Raw genomic sequence first — 15926 nt, 5'->3', positions numbered from 1 at the left:
CTGTATTTGTTGAATGAAAATAACATGCTGAAGAGTAGGAGCTATGGTGTGATCTCGCTTTTATAACAAAGATATATTTACGTGCATAAAAGGAAAGGCCTGAAAGGAACAGCACTGACCCCCTTCAAACTGTCTGATAAGGACAAGAGTTTTCCCTTTCATTTCTGTACTTCATACTTCTTTAGTGTTTTCTGGGATTTTTTGTATAGTAACATATATTACTTGTATAAATTTCTTGGAGCTGCCATAACAAAGTTCCACACACTGAGTGGATTGAACAACAGAAATGCATTGTCTCACCTTCTGGATGCCAGAAGTCCAAACTCCAGGTGTTGACGGAGTTGGTCCCTTCCGGCAGCTGTGGGGGAGCATCTGCTCCACACCTCCATCCTGGCTTTGGGTCGCCTCAGGCACTCCACAGCCGTGGCCCCCGCCAGTGTGTTCACATCCTCTTCCCTCTCTGTGTGTTTGTGTCTGTATACGAATTACCCCTTTTTGTAAGAACACAGCCATATTGGATAAGGGCCACCCGAATGACCGCATCCTAATTGGATCATCTGCAATGACCCCGTTTCCAAATAAGGTAACATTCACAGGTACTGAGAGTTAGGACTGCAACATCTCTTTGTGGGGGACCCAGTTCAACCCACAGTACTAATTGTGTCATGAAAACGATCAAGAGAACGCGGGACATGCTCCGCACTCCCACGCCAAGCTCCTGTTACTGGCTCCTCTGCCAGACCACACCAAACTCCGGTGCCTCCTTCCACTCTTTCCCCGGCCCTTTCTCTTCATCAGCCACTCATCCCGTCAGGTCTCATGGACCATTTGTGCTTTTTCACTAGCAACTTCTCGACCACATATCCACGAGTGTACAGGACATGAGAATTTTTATTAATAATTATGGGGGGAGTTTAGAGCATCTGCACTTCTCCTGAGGGTATCAGGTCAGGAAATAATACGTGTGTTTCAGCTCCTTGCAAAGCTTTACTCCAGCCTGTTTCCCTTTTCTCACTAATCCTTCATAATGCCCCAGTTTCATAATGTGATTTAGTGAAATTAAACTCGAACAGCCCCAAATTATAGAATTAATTACATTTGGCTTCAATTACATTGACTAATTGATCCAAGCCTGCTCCAGGCTACCTGCAGACTGAGGTGGAACGAGGCAGGTGGTGAGGGTTCATTAGCTTAGCAGTTCATGGGAGCTAGCTAATTTGATTTTGAAAATTGTTATAAATCTCAGACGGGTCATACCATAAGTCAGGTGAATCTCACTTGTTCCAAGCACTTCCTATTACATAGGGTTTTGCGATCCCCTCATCAAGGAGCCCCCATCATCCTTCACCTGGACTGTAGCCGCTACACTCAGGCCCTTCCTACTTTAATGCATTCTGTTGTACCAAAGCCCAATCTGTTTTCCTGACACAGAAGACTAATCCATGGTGACCCTGAGCTGGGGGTGAGGAGAGGAGCAGTTGTGGGAGCAGGAGGAAAGACTGTGTACGCCCTGAGCTTGGTCCCCAAAAGCTGTGTCTTTTCAGTAACTTGTAAGGGAATATGTGGACGAGATGATCCGTGAGAACTTAAGGCTCTGAGGATATGACTCTAAAGCTGAGCTATGCAGAGTGTTCTCCCAGAAGCAGTAGCAGCACCTGGTAGTTTTCTAGAAATGCAGAATCTTGAGCCTCGCCCAAGGTTATTGAATCTGGGTCTGAATTTTAACAGGCTCCCTGGGTGATATGCAAGCATTTAAAACTTTTTGAGACGCCCTGTTTTAGAGGAAGCTCTGTGAAAGCGAGGGTTTGTCTGTGCATGTGTAACTCTCACATAAGGGGCCCAACTGTGAGACCCGGAGAGAAAGCAATCAAAAACAGTGACGCCCATTTCATGCATTTGTTTCCCATGTCATCATCCATTTACCAACCCCTCTTCCAGGTTCGCTCCCTGAAGTAAAAACCTGACTACGCTTCTGCCCCTCTTTCCACAAACTGTGTGTTTTCCCCTCAAATCATCAGTCTGACATTCTATGTTATGTCCCCAACCCAACTTTCTCACTGTGTTGCCTCTTTCAGCTTTTAGCATCTACTGCAGCCCACAGCTGTATTCCCTGGACTTGGACAAACACCATGTAATCCTCCCTATTGGATTTACTGGCATAGGCTTCTCACATTCCTTCCTAATTGTAATGTCCCTTTCCATAAAGCCTTTTCAAAATTCCCCCATAAAATGATGGTCTCTCTTTGAATCCTTATACAATTTTATACATCTCTTAAACTGGTTATGTTGTCTTTGTTGTAAGCATGGTTCCTCTGCTAGATTGGACCAGCACAGTGCACAGTACACAGTAGGTGATTCATTATATAGTCAGATGACTGACTAAACGAGTGAATCTGTGAAGTCAGGGCCTCGCCACATTATTCCTTAAGACCAGCTAAGTCCCAAGAACTACATGGTTCTACTTGTTTTCTAATTCCCGGGGTGTTAGTATTCAGCTCCTTCTCAGTGATCAGACTCTATGAAGGAAGACATTTGCTTGAATTAAAAATATGAGCTAATGTTAGTCTTTTTCAGCCAGTATGAAGCCCAGGCTGATGGTGCCTCCAGTGGCCCCGGGCGATCCTAGGCAGAGGCCATCTTACCATGATCTGCGTATTGAGAGTCCTTCTAGTTCACCCAGAGACTACAGATCAATCAGCTTTCAGGGCATAGGTTTACCCACATAATGCTCTTCCTAGTTCAGAAAAGATCTTAAAGGAACATTAATGGGAAGAAGATGATGTTTGTAGCCAGAGCCAGAGGATGAAATACCTAAACTCTTTGTGCTGACCACTTCTAGAACTTCTCATTTGGACTTTAAAAACAGCATTTTTAGCCCTGGATGGGTGGTTTCCTTGGTTGGAGGATTGTCTCAGACACCAGAAGGTTGTGGGTTCTTTCCCTGGTCAGGGCACATACCTAGGTGGAGGATTCAACACCTGCTTGGGGTGAGCATAAGAGGCAACTGATCGATCGATGTTTCTCTCACATTGATGTCCCTCTCTGTCCCTCTCCCTCTCCCTCTCTCCTTTTCCTCTGTGGTTAAATCAGTACAAACTATCCTCAGGTGAGGATTAAAAGATAAATAAATAAATAAAACATTTACAGATGTGAACTTCAGAAACAGATCTTATCTTATAAAAGTACATCTTGTTATTGATAATTTCACCTTCCCTGATATTGACATGCGTGGTCCAGATTATACCATTTGAATTCTGACCCAACTCCTGGCTTCTCATTTGAGAATTGTTAGTATTTGCTTTCCTTGCTTAGCCAAGACTTCAAAGGCTTCGTAGCTATTAATAAACTGTTTGTAATGTGAATATCAATATCGTAAATACTAAATCAAGTTTCATGTGGACAGCACAAGAATTTATACATTTAAATAAAAAGTGACTGATAAAATGTAGTTTAGGGTTTTTTATACTGTGATAACCTGTACACAACATAAAATTTATCATTTAACCATCTTTAAGTGTACACCTCAGTGGCATTAAGTACATTCACATTGTAGTGTGACCATTACCATCATCCGTGTGTAGAACTTTTTTATTTTTCCCAACTGGAACTCTGTACCCCTTAAACACTAACCAACCCCCTTCTCCTTTTCCCCACCCACTGGAAAACACCAAGCTTCCATAATTTGGTGAAAGAAATAGATATAAAGTCCAGGAAGCACAGAGAGTTCCAAACAAGATGGATGCAAAGTGGCCCACTCCAAGACACATCGTAATTAAAATGCCAGAGGTTAAAGGAAAAGAGAGAATTTTAAATGCATCAAGAGAAAAGCAGTTACTTTCCTACATGGGGAGTTTGCATAAGACTATCTGCTGATTTCTCAAAAGAAACTTTGCAGGCTAGAAGGAACTGGCAAGAAATATTAAAAGTCATGGAAGGCAGGGACCTACATCCAAGATTGCTGTAGCCAGTAAAGCTATCATGTAGAATCAAGGGCAGATAAAGAGTTTCCCCCCAAAAAAAACCAAACAAACAAAAAACCTAAAGGAGTTCATCATCCCCAAATCATTATTATATGAAATGTTGAAGGGACTTATTTTAGAAAGAGGTTGCCAGATTCGATAGAGGTTGGGGAAATGGGTGAAGAGGTGAAGGGATTAAGAAGCACAAATATGTAGTTATAGAGTAGCCATGGGGATGTGAAGTACCACATAGGAAATGGAGTAGCCAAAGAACTTAAAGGCATGAGCCATGGGCATGAACAATGTGGGGACTGGCTGAGGGAATGGGAATTGCTGGGTGAAGGGGGCAAAGGTTGAAAAATTTGGATTACTGTAGTAGCATAATCAATAAAAATAATTTAAAAATAAAATTAAAAATTAAGTATTATATATCAGCCAAAAAAAGCAAACAGATACCAAAAACCATTTCTAACCAAATCATTACACTTAAAATAATCTTACAGAATTTAGTTACCTAAACGGAACAAATCTTAATTTAAAATAACTTTTCTTAGTTTGCCTCTTGACTTCCTGAAGACTCTTCGTGGTAGCAGTACCTGGGAACCTCTTCTCATGTTTTGTGGTACTTGAAATGAGGATAATTTTCCTCCACCACATTCTACATCATATTTATCCACCTTATGCCACTAGATTTGTTCTAAAGTGGATGTGGTATTAATGGGATGCAGTCCTATTGACAATTACAGCATGGATTGTTAACCACATGATAAGCTCAAGATGCATATTTGAATTGGCTGTATTTATGTTCCAGATGCAAGATGATTATCTGACAACAGAGGCAACATGATTTAATACATAAGGCCCAGGGCCAGGAATTAGGAAATCTGGGTTTTATTCCTGGCTTCATCACTTAGGTCATGTATACATGAGCGGAGTATTTTGTAATTGCGTTGCTCTTGTTGACTCCAAACCATTTCCTGCCCTGCTCCTGCCACCAGAAGTTTTTTATGATGTTCAGTTGTAATGCCATTGCTTCTCTTCCTTTTCCTCCTACTTCTTTTCCCTTTTCTCACCCTCCTTATTTCTTACTAAATTGTATTAACTTTGTATTATGTAAGTATTTCATAAGTACATTTTATTACTTTTGCAAAAGTCACAGATAATGTCATTCTCCATCTCTTGTTTCTAATCCAGTTCCTTTCCCCCTTGCTCTTATTGCATCCATTTTCTGATTGTAGAGACTTGTCCCATCTCTAGCCTGTCCTCTTTTTCATATCAACGCCAGCTCGAGTTCCACGTACCACTGCACAATGGTCTTCCAAAATACCATGGCACACTTCCTGTTTCTGGTCCAGCATGAAATTTGGAAGTTGTTGTTCTTCCTCACAACAAGTCAAAAGGGAGACTAACTGAAAAATTAACAACTCTTCTTAGATCCATTGGAGAAATGAGGTCACAGGGCAAATTGCTGCCCCCAAATTGGAGAGACAAACAAGCAAATACAGAAAGTCCCAAACTTACTTGAGCAGAATTCCATAAGTAGCAATGCCATGAGAACAAGAGATGGGATAGGGAAACTGAATTGATAGAGGCTCCATTTCAATAACTCTTGAGATTTAAATTTCAGGGGGGATCCAGTCATAGGGGAGCTCCCTTATTTTGTGAATTTTAACCCCAGGAGCTGTATCAGGACCACATAGGAAATTTTGGAGAAAATCCCCTCATGTTTCCAACAGGAAGAGGAGAAAAGTAGTATAGCCGGAACCTTCTATTGTTCCTAACAAGGTCTGTCCACAGGAGAAACTACCAGGCCCAGCACAAATAACACTCCCATTTTATTTATAAAATCCATAAGCATGTAATTCTGTAACATAATGATATCACACTCAAGTATACCATATTTAATTTTAGGCGAAGTGTTCAAATTAAAACTATACATTTTTATACCCATATTATTACCCTTCTAACCACACTCCAGCAGCTGTTACTTCTGCTGGACCCTGTGTTTAACCAGAATTTTACCTGCTAGGGTTTTATCAGAGACTAACCTACCTGGGCAAAGGAAAGGACCCAACTCCAGCTGGATCTAGACTTCCAGGCATAGCAAGGGAAATGCCAAATTCCAGGGTGGAGCTAGAGAACTGAGAAGCCTGGGGAGAGTTTATAGTGCAGAGGCACAGGCTCCCTAAACTGAGACCTAACCACAGGGCTGAGACCTAACCACAGGGCTGTTGAGCACTGCCCCTCCCCCCACACCTCACAGTACTGAAGGCTTCTTTACAGCACTTCTCTTTTGCCCAGTATAACATGTATGACTGTCAAAAAATTACATGATATGCAAAAAAGGCAAAAAACAGAATTTAAAGAGACAGAGAAAGCATTAAAACCAGACTCATGTATGGCAGGGATGTTGGAATTATAAGACGGAAAATTTAAAACTACAATTAACATGTTAAGGGCTCTAATGAATAGACAGTGAGCAAGAACAGATGGACAATGTAATCAAAAGGTGGGATTGTAAGAGCCAAAAAGGAATGAATTTATCTACTAGATAACAGTTTCTTCAAAGTAATAGTAACTATGTGTTTGATTATTATGTTTATATATATACTCTTATATGCTGATGTATAAATGAAATGAAAGACAAAAATGATATAAGGAATGGGAGGGAGAAATTAGAATTATTTTGTTATTATAAGGTATTCACAAGCACTGATGAAATGGTAGAGTGCCATTTGAAAATGAACTTGTATTAATTGTAGAGATCTGTTGAAAACCTTAGGGCAACCAATAAGTAAGTAACAAAAAAGTACAACTGACATGCTAAGAAAGGAGAGAAAATGGAATCGTATAAAATACTCAATGAAAACCACAAAAGGTGGAAAAAGAGTGGAAGACAAAATAACAAAGGAAAAGAGCAACTAATAGAACACAATAGCAAATATGGTAGCTATTAATCAAACTACGTAAGTAATCACTTTGAATATCGATGATCTAAATGCTCCAACCAAAATACAGAGATTGCCAAAACAGAGCAAAAAGCAAAAGGAGCAAGGGAACAAAAGCCTTGCTAAAACTCTGCATTTACTTTGCCAGGCTGTTTCAAGGACAATTTCAAGGACAATTAATCTGCAATACAGACCAGTGGCGTTGGAATCAGGGTTGAATCATGGCTCTAGCAGTGACCCTGCAGGTTACTAAGGCTCTCTGAGCTCACTGTGAACTGGAGGTACTAGTACTTGACTCAGAATGTTTCTGAGGAATAAGTGAAATAATTCATGTAAGGCATTTAGTATCATATTTGGCACACACAAAATAATAATAGTACTAATAATAACGGACACTTACTGGTATTTGCTATGTACTTGCTAAATACCCAATAAGTTTCACTGGTTAAAATAGTTCAGTGTGCTATGTGTCCACCCTGTTTGGATGGTTTTTAATCTTTTCTAATAAAGGGCGTGCTTGTCATCAATGAATTCAAGGTCTTCACGGAGCATTCCTCAGGAGCTAATGGTTGATCCAAAGTGAGGAAAGGTCTGTGTTACACTAAGATGCCCTAGCCAGGGAGTTAAGAAAGCTAGCACCTTAAGCTTTGCTTATACACACTCCCTGCTCACTAGGAGCTGATATTACCAAGTGACCACTGAGAAAACAACTCCAGGCCTTAACCAACTCCTGCCTTAACCAATTTCTTTCTGTGCAGAGGAGTGGACTTACGTCTATACAATATTGTCATAACTGTCAGGCATGCTGGCCCTCTCCAGCAAGGCAGGATGAAGAAAGATATACATCAGGACTAGAGGGACAAAGTAGCTCTACTGAGTGACCGACATTCTTGGCCAGTACTTAAACTTGGGACTCGACCAGGAGTAATGATGACCCCAGGTCTGACTCCAACTTGCAACAATATTCAAAAGGCCTGATCTCAGACGAGGAGCACCACAGTGATAGAATTCAGGTAGCACTAACGTGCACAGACAGGTCTGCTGATAGCATCTTGGAGACTGTTCCTTCACACAATCCAGTTGATTTTGAAGCTGGATATGAACCTATGGTAAGGGGAACAGGTACTAGTTCCAGACCTTGAGGAAAAGATGGTAAGAGCTAGATGGGTTGCCAGGGCTCCAGCCAAATGCAGTCCAGGCCTTGCAGGAAACTGCAAGGAGCAACAACCAGCAACCAAGAGGAAATCTCATCTCCAGCCCAGGAACGTGTTTTGGGGGCTATGAGGGAAGGCTGCAGCCAAGACAGTGATAGAGGGCTTCCTGGGTATCACGTGGAAACTGAAGCAATATAGGGACACACAGGTAACTTGGGACAAAAGTGGTGGATACTTCAAATCCTTTCATTCACTGAAGCTGAGATCTCTAAACTGGGATCCATTTGTGGGCTTCAGGGTTCCCCAGAAATATGTGCAAAATCTTTGTGTGTAGGTCTATGTGCCTCATTATGGGAGGAAATTCCATAGCTTTCATTTGATTTTCAAAGTAGTTGGCAATGCAAAAATTATTATGACCACACTGGACTGAGTGAAGTCCGTACAGTTTATTATTTGGTAGTTATAATAATGAGGCAGAGATATACCTCATATTTACTGCCTCAAGAATGATACATGTAGTGAATAATGAAATCATAGCATTTCTATATGTTGCTAGTCTTCATTTCCAAAGAGGACATATCTGGCAGTGAGAGAACCACCTGCCTTCAATGACACCACGGAACAGGCAACACCAGGCATATTCCAAGACCACCTCCTGGTGTGTGGCTGCCCCTCTCTCCTGGGTCTAATGTTTCTATAACTGATTCTGAAATGCGTCCCACAGAAGCAGTTCTTAAACTCCTATTTGCAAAGGGTGCCAGTCTGATGAGGCTTTCTGGTCCATGTTGAAATGAGAACACCAGGGCAAATGAGTTCCTCACTGAGGACTCAAAGCTCACTGAGCATTTTCTTTCACCACGCTAAACTGATTCCATTCAAATACAACCCTATTATTCTGGCATGAACGAAAGGTTATGTGCTTAGTATTTATTTTGTGTTAAACAAATTCATTTCTTGCATGTGTTTATTGATAGTGATAGTTGATGATGGTTTGCTCTTTGGTTTTTATTCTGCTTGATCTATTGATCCTTAATTTTACATACATTTTCCAGTCCACTAAAGCAAAATCATGGGAGTTTGGTTCCTGATCTACTCAACAGTAATGCATCTAGCCTGTAAGTCAATGCTACAGTCAGTCATATAAGTGGTTGTTTCTCCTGCTCCTTGACTCATGACTACTGATTTGACTGATTTTCCAGAGTAGAATTGGAATTAAAATAGGCAGGATAGTTTGGTTTATTGTTATGTGGATATTTGGATTAGACCATTGGAATAGCCTCTGGAATTTTGTAGGTGCTCAATAAATGTTTGTGGAAATGGATTGAATTAAACTGTGCGAGGTGAGGAAGCAGCCCACTCTCAGTTCCCTCACGACCACTGTGAGCTGCGCCCAGACGACGGCCACCAGCAGAGGGCTAGTCACTCCCTGTGAGTCAGATGTGGCTTTTATAAAGGGGCGACGTATGAGAACAAGAATCAACAGGAATGGTAGTTCTGGTTTTATTACTGACTTATTTTATGACTTGTCGTAGTCATTCAAGTGGACTTTCCAACCTACTTGCAAAGAGTGAAAAGGTGTCAAGTTGCCTCTGTTGCCTAACAACCTTGCTATGAGGACACTAAGGGCTAGTTACTCTGTGGCCATTATTCAGAAAAAAAAAATAAGTCCTTAACACAATAATGAACTCCAAGAACTGTGAAGTCTAAACATTTTTGTGTTATGATAAAGGCATGTTTTTAAGTTAACATACTTCTGATAATAAATGATTATTTATTGATGACATTCATAGTCGTATATTAAGACATTTTAGTTTTTAAAAAATCTGTGTGCTTTCATTCTTTACTAGTTGGATAGTGTGTTGATTATAGTTGAGGCTAGTTTATTAAGTAGTATTTAATCTATAAAATCAGGATATAAGGAAAACATTAAAGTAAATGTCTTCTACAGAAAGGTTGTAATGGAACAGAAGCTGTTATTGAACTTCTTTACGAAGATGCTTCCATACAAGCCTTACTTGGCCTGGCTGCTGTCCGTGCCACCTCGGGTAGGGTATGTGACCCCGCTCCGCTCTTCAACTCTGTAATTGGTAGTAAACCTACCTTCAAGGGTATTGTAAGCATTAAATTTGGTAATAAATATGCACATACTGTAGCACGACACATGAAAATTATCTAATAAGCTTTACCTGACATCATTATATTCTTTTTCTTATTATTACTATTGCCACGTTTTAATTGACATGCCAATTGTGGAATGCTTAACAGGAAGAAAAAGAGCCGTGAAGAATCTTACATTGTTTCGTTCTATTTTTCAATTGCAAGTGCCCTTCAGCTCATCTCTATCATATACTTCTGGAAAAAAAAGGTCAGATATGAATAAGTTCAATTACTCTTTAACTCCAAACACATCGCTGCAAGATCTGCCTGACCTCCAACTGTTCCACACCCGGTCCCTGTGTGTGCCCACACACACACACGCACAACAAGGTGTCATTTTTAATGAGCTCCTCTAAGGATTTCAGTCAGCTTCCTCGGGAGGCTCATTCTTTATACTGAATTACATTTTACTACAAACAGTGCTACAAACAATATGGAATGCTGCATAAATGCATGAGCCTTGGAGGTGGACGACCTGGTTTCGGGTTTCAGCTCTGTGATCATGTACAATTATTTATCCTTCCTAATCCTCAATTTCCTCATCTTTAACCCCTGCTTTTTGAGGGGAGGCTAAAGTTAAATGAGATACTGCATGTAAAGTAGCCCAGTGCCTGGCACCTAGTAAATGCTCATTAAGTTTTAGCTAGTATTACTTTTCATTAGTGGTGTATTTTTATGTCTAGCAGTTCTATTTGAGTCTTTAAAAAATATTGTCTACTTCTGCCTTCCTCATGCTTATGTTTTCCTTTAAATATTCTTGTTTTTTTCCTTTTATTGAATTGACTGGGGCAACACTAGTTAACGAAATTATACAGGTTTCAGGTGCACAATTCTACATCATCTGCACACTCTCTTGTGCGTTCCCCACCCCAAGTCAAGTCTCCGTCCATCACCATTTATCCCCCCTTGACCCTCGTCCGCCTCCCCCACCACCTTCCCTCCAGCCATGTCTTTTTTGCTCCATCTCTCCCCCCTCCCCCCCAGCATATAGTATTCGTTTAAAGTCCTGTCTGCTAGTTCGATCATCTTTGTCATTTCTGTTTCTACTAATTGTTTGTCCCTTAGTCATGGATCATATTTTCCTGCTTTACTGCACACCTGGTGAATTTTTATTGCATGCCAGGCATTGTAAATTTAGTCTTTGAATGCTGGATGTTGCTGTATTCCTTAATTACTGTTGGGTTTCAATCTGGCCTGCAACTAAATTACTTGGGATAGGTGGAGTCTTTTCAAAGTTTGCTTTTAAACTTTGTTAGGGTGGGTTCAATGAGAATTTGTCTGCAGTTAGTGCAGCCCCCTACTGAAGGCAGTATCTTCCTAAGCATTCTTTTTATCTCCTACGGTATGAATTCTTTCCACTCTAGCTGGTGGGACCACAACTCCTATCCACTACTGGGCTCCCTACTCGGTTCCAGTGTTTCATTTTCCTTTGGTGTCTGGTAGTTTACTCTCATGCACACACAAATCAATTCTCAGCAAAAGACCAAGGGACCCTCTGCAACTCTCCAGAGCTTCCTTCCCTTTTCATGCCTTCCCTTCCCTTTCCTCTGCTGCCCTCCCCTCTGGTCTCCTCTTCTTTGTCTACCTGTATGGCTCCCTCACTCCATCCAGTGAACTTGTCTCACAAGCTCTAACCGTGTTGATTTCCTTCAACACCGCCAGTCTATCAGACCCCGGGTTTGCCCTCTCTCTGCTGCAGCCTGGAAAGTGACTTCAGTCATTAAAGTGGAACTAGCATAGGACTCGCCTCGTTTGCTTCCCTGCTCTCAGGGATAACTGACCTGTGCTGTCTGTTGGCCACCGTGTGAAAATCATTACTTCACGTGTTTTGTCCAGTTGTCACTTTGCTCCAGGTGGGAGGTAACCCCAGTCCTCCTTACTTTACCTTAGCCGGAAGTGGGAGTGCTTGGCTGTTATTATCTCTGTGAATGCCAGTTTTCAGAATAAAACCGTCTGCAGACACAAGTTAGGCTACGAACGCACACCAAACGTGACACTTCACAGGCTGCACACGTTTGTGTGTACAGTTACGGGATGTTATTAAATACACGCACAGATCTGGGTCTGAGATATCTTGTTTTTCTTTTCGTCTTTTTGTTCTTATAACACTTGACTTTTGGATTATTGGCAGAGGCCCCATCTTTATATAAAGGCCACAGATTAGGAAGCTTTTATATCATTTAAAATCCTGCCTGAGGTATGATTAGGGCTTTTGTGAGTGACAAAAAAGTAAATTAACATCTTTCCTAAAAGAAGAAAATTTGATTTTTTAAAAACAACTTAGGTTTCTCCGTGAATATATATGAACACCATGCAGTCCTTGGAACATTGAGAATTCGACTGCTGTTACCTAAATACACTACAATAACAATTAAACATACATATGAAGCTAAAATATGGAATCCTCCCCATGAAAGGTTTAATTTTTATTATACAACCACATGCTAATATTAAGCAGTACCATACTGCTCAACAGTAGATGAACGTGTGTGTGCAAAACACACAAAGAACACACACACACGACACATTTCTTGTTTAAATATTTTATACTTGTTAAGACATATTTAATATGCCTGCTGAGGATTATAAATCCATCATGAAAAATGAGGAATTCAAACTTAACAAAAACTACCCTAGGAATTTAATCACTGCATTTTGAGGCACATAAAATGCACTACAAGAAGCAAGATGACTACAGGTTGTTCAGGACATAGAAGTGGCTCCCGTGAGAAACCCCTCCCAGACCCACAAACTGTAGTGTGTACGTCTTATAAAAATCACTCTTAAATCTCACATTTCCCCTTCGAGACATTTATTGTTCCTGGAGAAAGCAGTATGTTTTTCCTTCTTATTCCTAAATCTGTCTTTGATTAAACTAGAGAACTCTATAAATCAATAATAACCTTTTAGATATCAACCCCTTCATAATTATGCCCTCCAAATCCAAGTAATTGTTTGCATACTTTACACAGAAATAAATGGGGGAAAACATGTGTTCCATTTGATTTGGGGGGCAATAAAGATTTAGATTGTTTTTTAGCATTCATGAAGCTTGTCTTTATCCTCATTTATATGACATTTGAAAAATTCATTTATTTCTCACAGAGAAACGAATAGACCAGGTAATGCTATGCAGCTCTGAAAGGAAAAAAAATATTGCCTGTTAGGAACCAATATGGATTTTATCATAATATGGCTTTCATTAAATATAATACTATACAACCAGTAAGTTTAAAGGAATGTTTTATTTTAGTCAGATCAATCTCTGGGTATCTTTCTTATACTTCTGGAACATTTCCCAACCGGAAGTGGCTGAACACCCAAACGGGAGTGATCTCAGATTAAGAAACAACACAGGCATCTTGAAGGCTCTGTATTTGTGGAACGAAATGACAGCAAGCAGAGAGGCCTGGGGCTGTTTTCCTAGATGCCTGCTCGGGGTGCCAGCCATCTGTGTTCATTTAGACAGGGTGTGTGTGTGTGTGTAGGTAGGAAGGGGGGAGGGACAGATCTCAGGTTGCAGGTCTGAGTGTGGGCTCTGATAGAGAGCGGACCTTCTGCCTAATGCTTCTCAAACAAGACCCCTCATCTGCTGGTCCCTCCAGAGAAGTAATTTCACCAATACCAGCTGCAAGGGGAATGTTTTGTGTTTTCTTTATTCAAAGTGAAAGATGTTAAACAGAAATTTTCAGAAGCACTTTTGTTTGGAAAAGGGGAAAGGAAGATCATGGAAACTGGAAAACATCCATGAAATTAGCCTCAAATCATGGCCAATGCAGATCATTTCCTGAGAAGCTGTCTATCAGCAAAGCCACAACAATAGTTTATTCAGGGCCTTCTGGTGCCAACAGTGATATCGCATTGTTAATTAAATGTTGGCACAGTGGTGAATATTTTTGAATTTTAACTGTCGTAACTGTAACAGTGCATAGAATGGCACTTTGCTATTAGGAACCTTCCAAACCTTTGTTAATATGCCTCTGTTACAGATTGCTTTAGCACGAATTAGAACAATGTTTTTAAAGTAAAGATCCTGTGTTAAAAGTAGAGATGCACTTGGCCATGTTGTGTCCAAACTTGGTATTTATTTGTGAAAGGAAAACCTATTTAAACACAATGTCTATAAATAGGAAATGGAAATGAGCTAATTTGACTGTGTGCTTTTATTTATTCATTATTCATAACCAACAAATCCTGACTGCCTTTAATCGATGTACTTATCTGTAAAACTTCTCAATATATCTATGGCCAGAGATATCACTGCAATTTTCTCCCAGTGTTATATTCTCTCTCTTTCTCTCTCTGTCTACATCTCTCTCTCAGTGTCTCCAGCTCTTGTTCACCTGACCTTCTTTGACACCTTCTATTCTTGAACATGTATTGGTCGATGTTGCATTGCCACACGCCTGTCCCAATGTGAGATGAGGACACAACACACGCTGGGGTTAACTTTCTGGATGTCACCTCTGCTTTCTGCAATATGATTTGCATGCCCAACTTAGTGTCAAATTATCCATTTATGAAACTATTGTAAGATGTGAAACTGTCCCTCCTAAGCTCTTCTCAGGGAGAAAAAAAGTTCTGTTTATTAACTGGACTTAAAATCCCATTTTAAAAATAGTTCCCAAGCTGTACAGCAGCAAGAACATTTCTTATATCCTAGACCGATGTGTATCTAGGGTTGGACATTGTCTGGACCTTTGGAAAACGTGATGGAATATTTATTCTATCACTTATATGGACATTTCATATATTTCGAGAATTATTTAAAATGAAAAAAGAGACTCACCTGGGTAGCATTGTTGCCTTGAAAATTTGCTGGCCCAAGTTTGCACACCACAATGCAAAAGTTGTGTAAGAAGTTAGTTAAAGAGCTTCCATCTTATTATTCTGGTATTTGACAACTTCTATGAGAGATTTTTTTCCTGTTACTTTGTCTTATTTCATAAACCAGCAAGCATTTATCTTCCCCAAATGATAGGATTCTCACAAAATTACAGGACAGAGATCCTGTATTCAAGAAACTTATCATGTGGTTGGGGGAAGGAAAAACTAATAAACACAGACAATAAGTGCAGGGCATATATGTTTTAAAGAACAATAGGAAATGGTTTGGCAAGGGGGTTTGGTGAATGGAAAACAGTGGCATAGACCAGAGAAAGAGCTTGCTTTGTAAGTCTGACATTGAGAAGAGCCCTTGGAGCAGAGAAGAATGCAGGGAAGAAGCATAAGGTAATGTTGCATAGATGAGAGGAAATCAGGCAATCTAATGCCTACAGAGAAAGTCAAAGCATCCTGAACTTAACGCCACTGTAGAATCTTGAGCAGGAAGTGATGCAGTTGGTCTTCAGGAATATCCCTCAGACAATGATCTTGGGGGTTGGTAGAGAAATGACCTGGAAGCATGGCGCTGTTGGAGTCATCCACAGCAATCCCACCCCAGTGAAGGTCATGGCAGAGTTAATGAATCAACACAGTCTGTGAACATTTTGAAGAAACAAATAATAGTATGACAGGCTAAATATAGGAGGATTTCGGCATCAAAGAATCCAAGATAACATCCAGGTCTCAAGCTTGGCAAACTAGGAGAATGGTGACATCACTCAGAGAAATGAGGGAACTGGAAACTTGGTTGGGAAATACAGTTTTTAATTTTAAATACTTGAGGGTGTAGTAGCTTCACTTAACACTTATGTATTTAAAAGAAA

Source organism: Artibeus jamaicensis, unplaced genomic scaffold (assembly GCF_021234435.1).
Source record: "Artibeus jamaicensis isolate MK-2021 breed Jamaican fruit bat unplaced genomic scaffold, CSHL_Jam_final contig_923, whole genome shotgun sequence".
In the NCBI taxonomy this organism is placed as follows: Eukaryota; Metazoa; Chordata; class Mammalia; order Chiroptera; family Phyllostomidae; genus Artibeus; species Artibeus jamaicensis.
Note: the sequence above shows the minus strand (reverse complement) of the source record.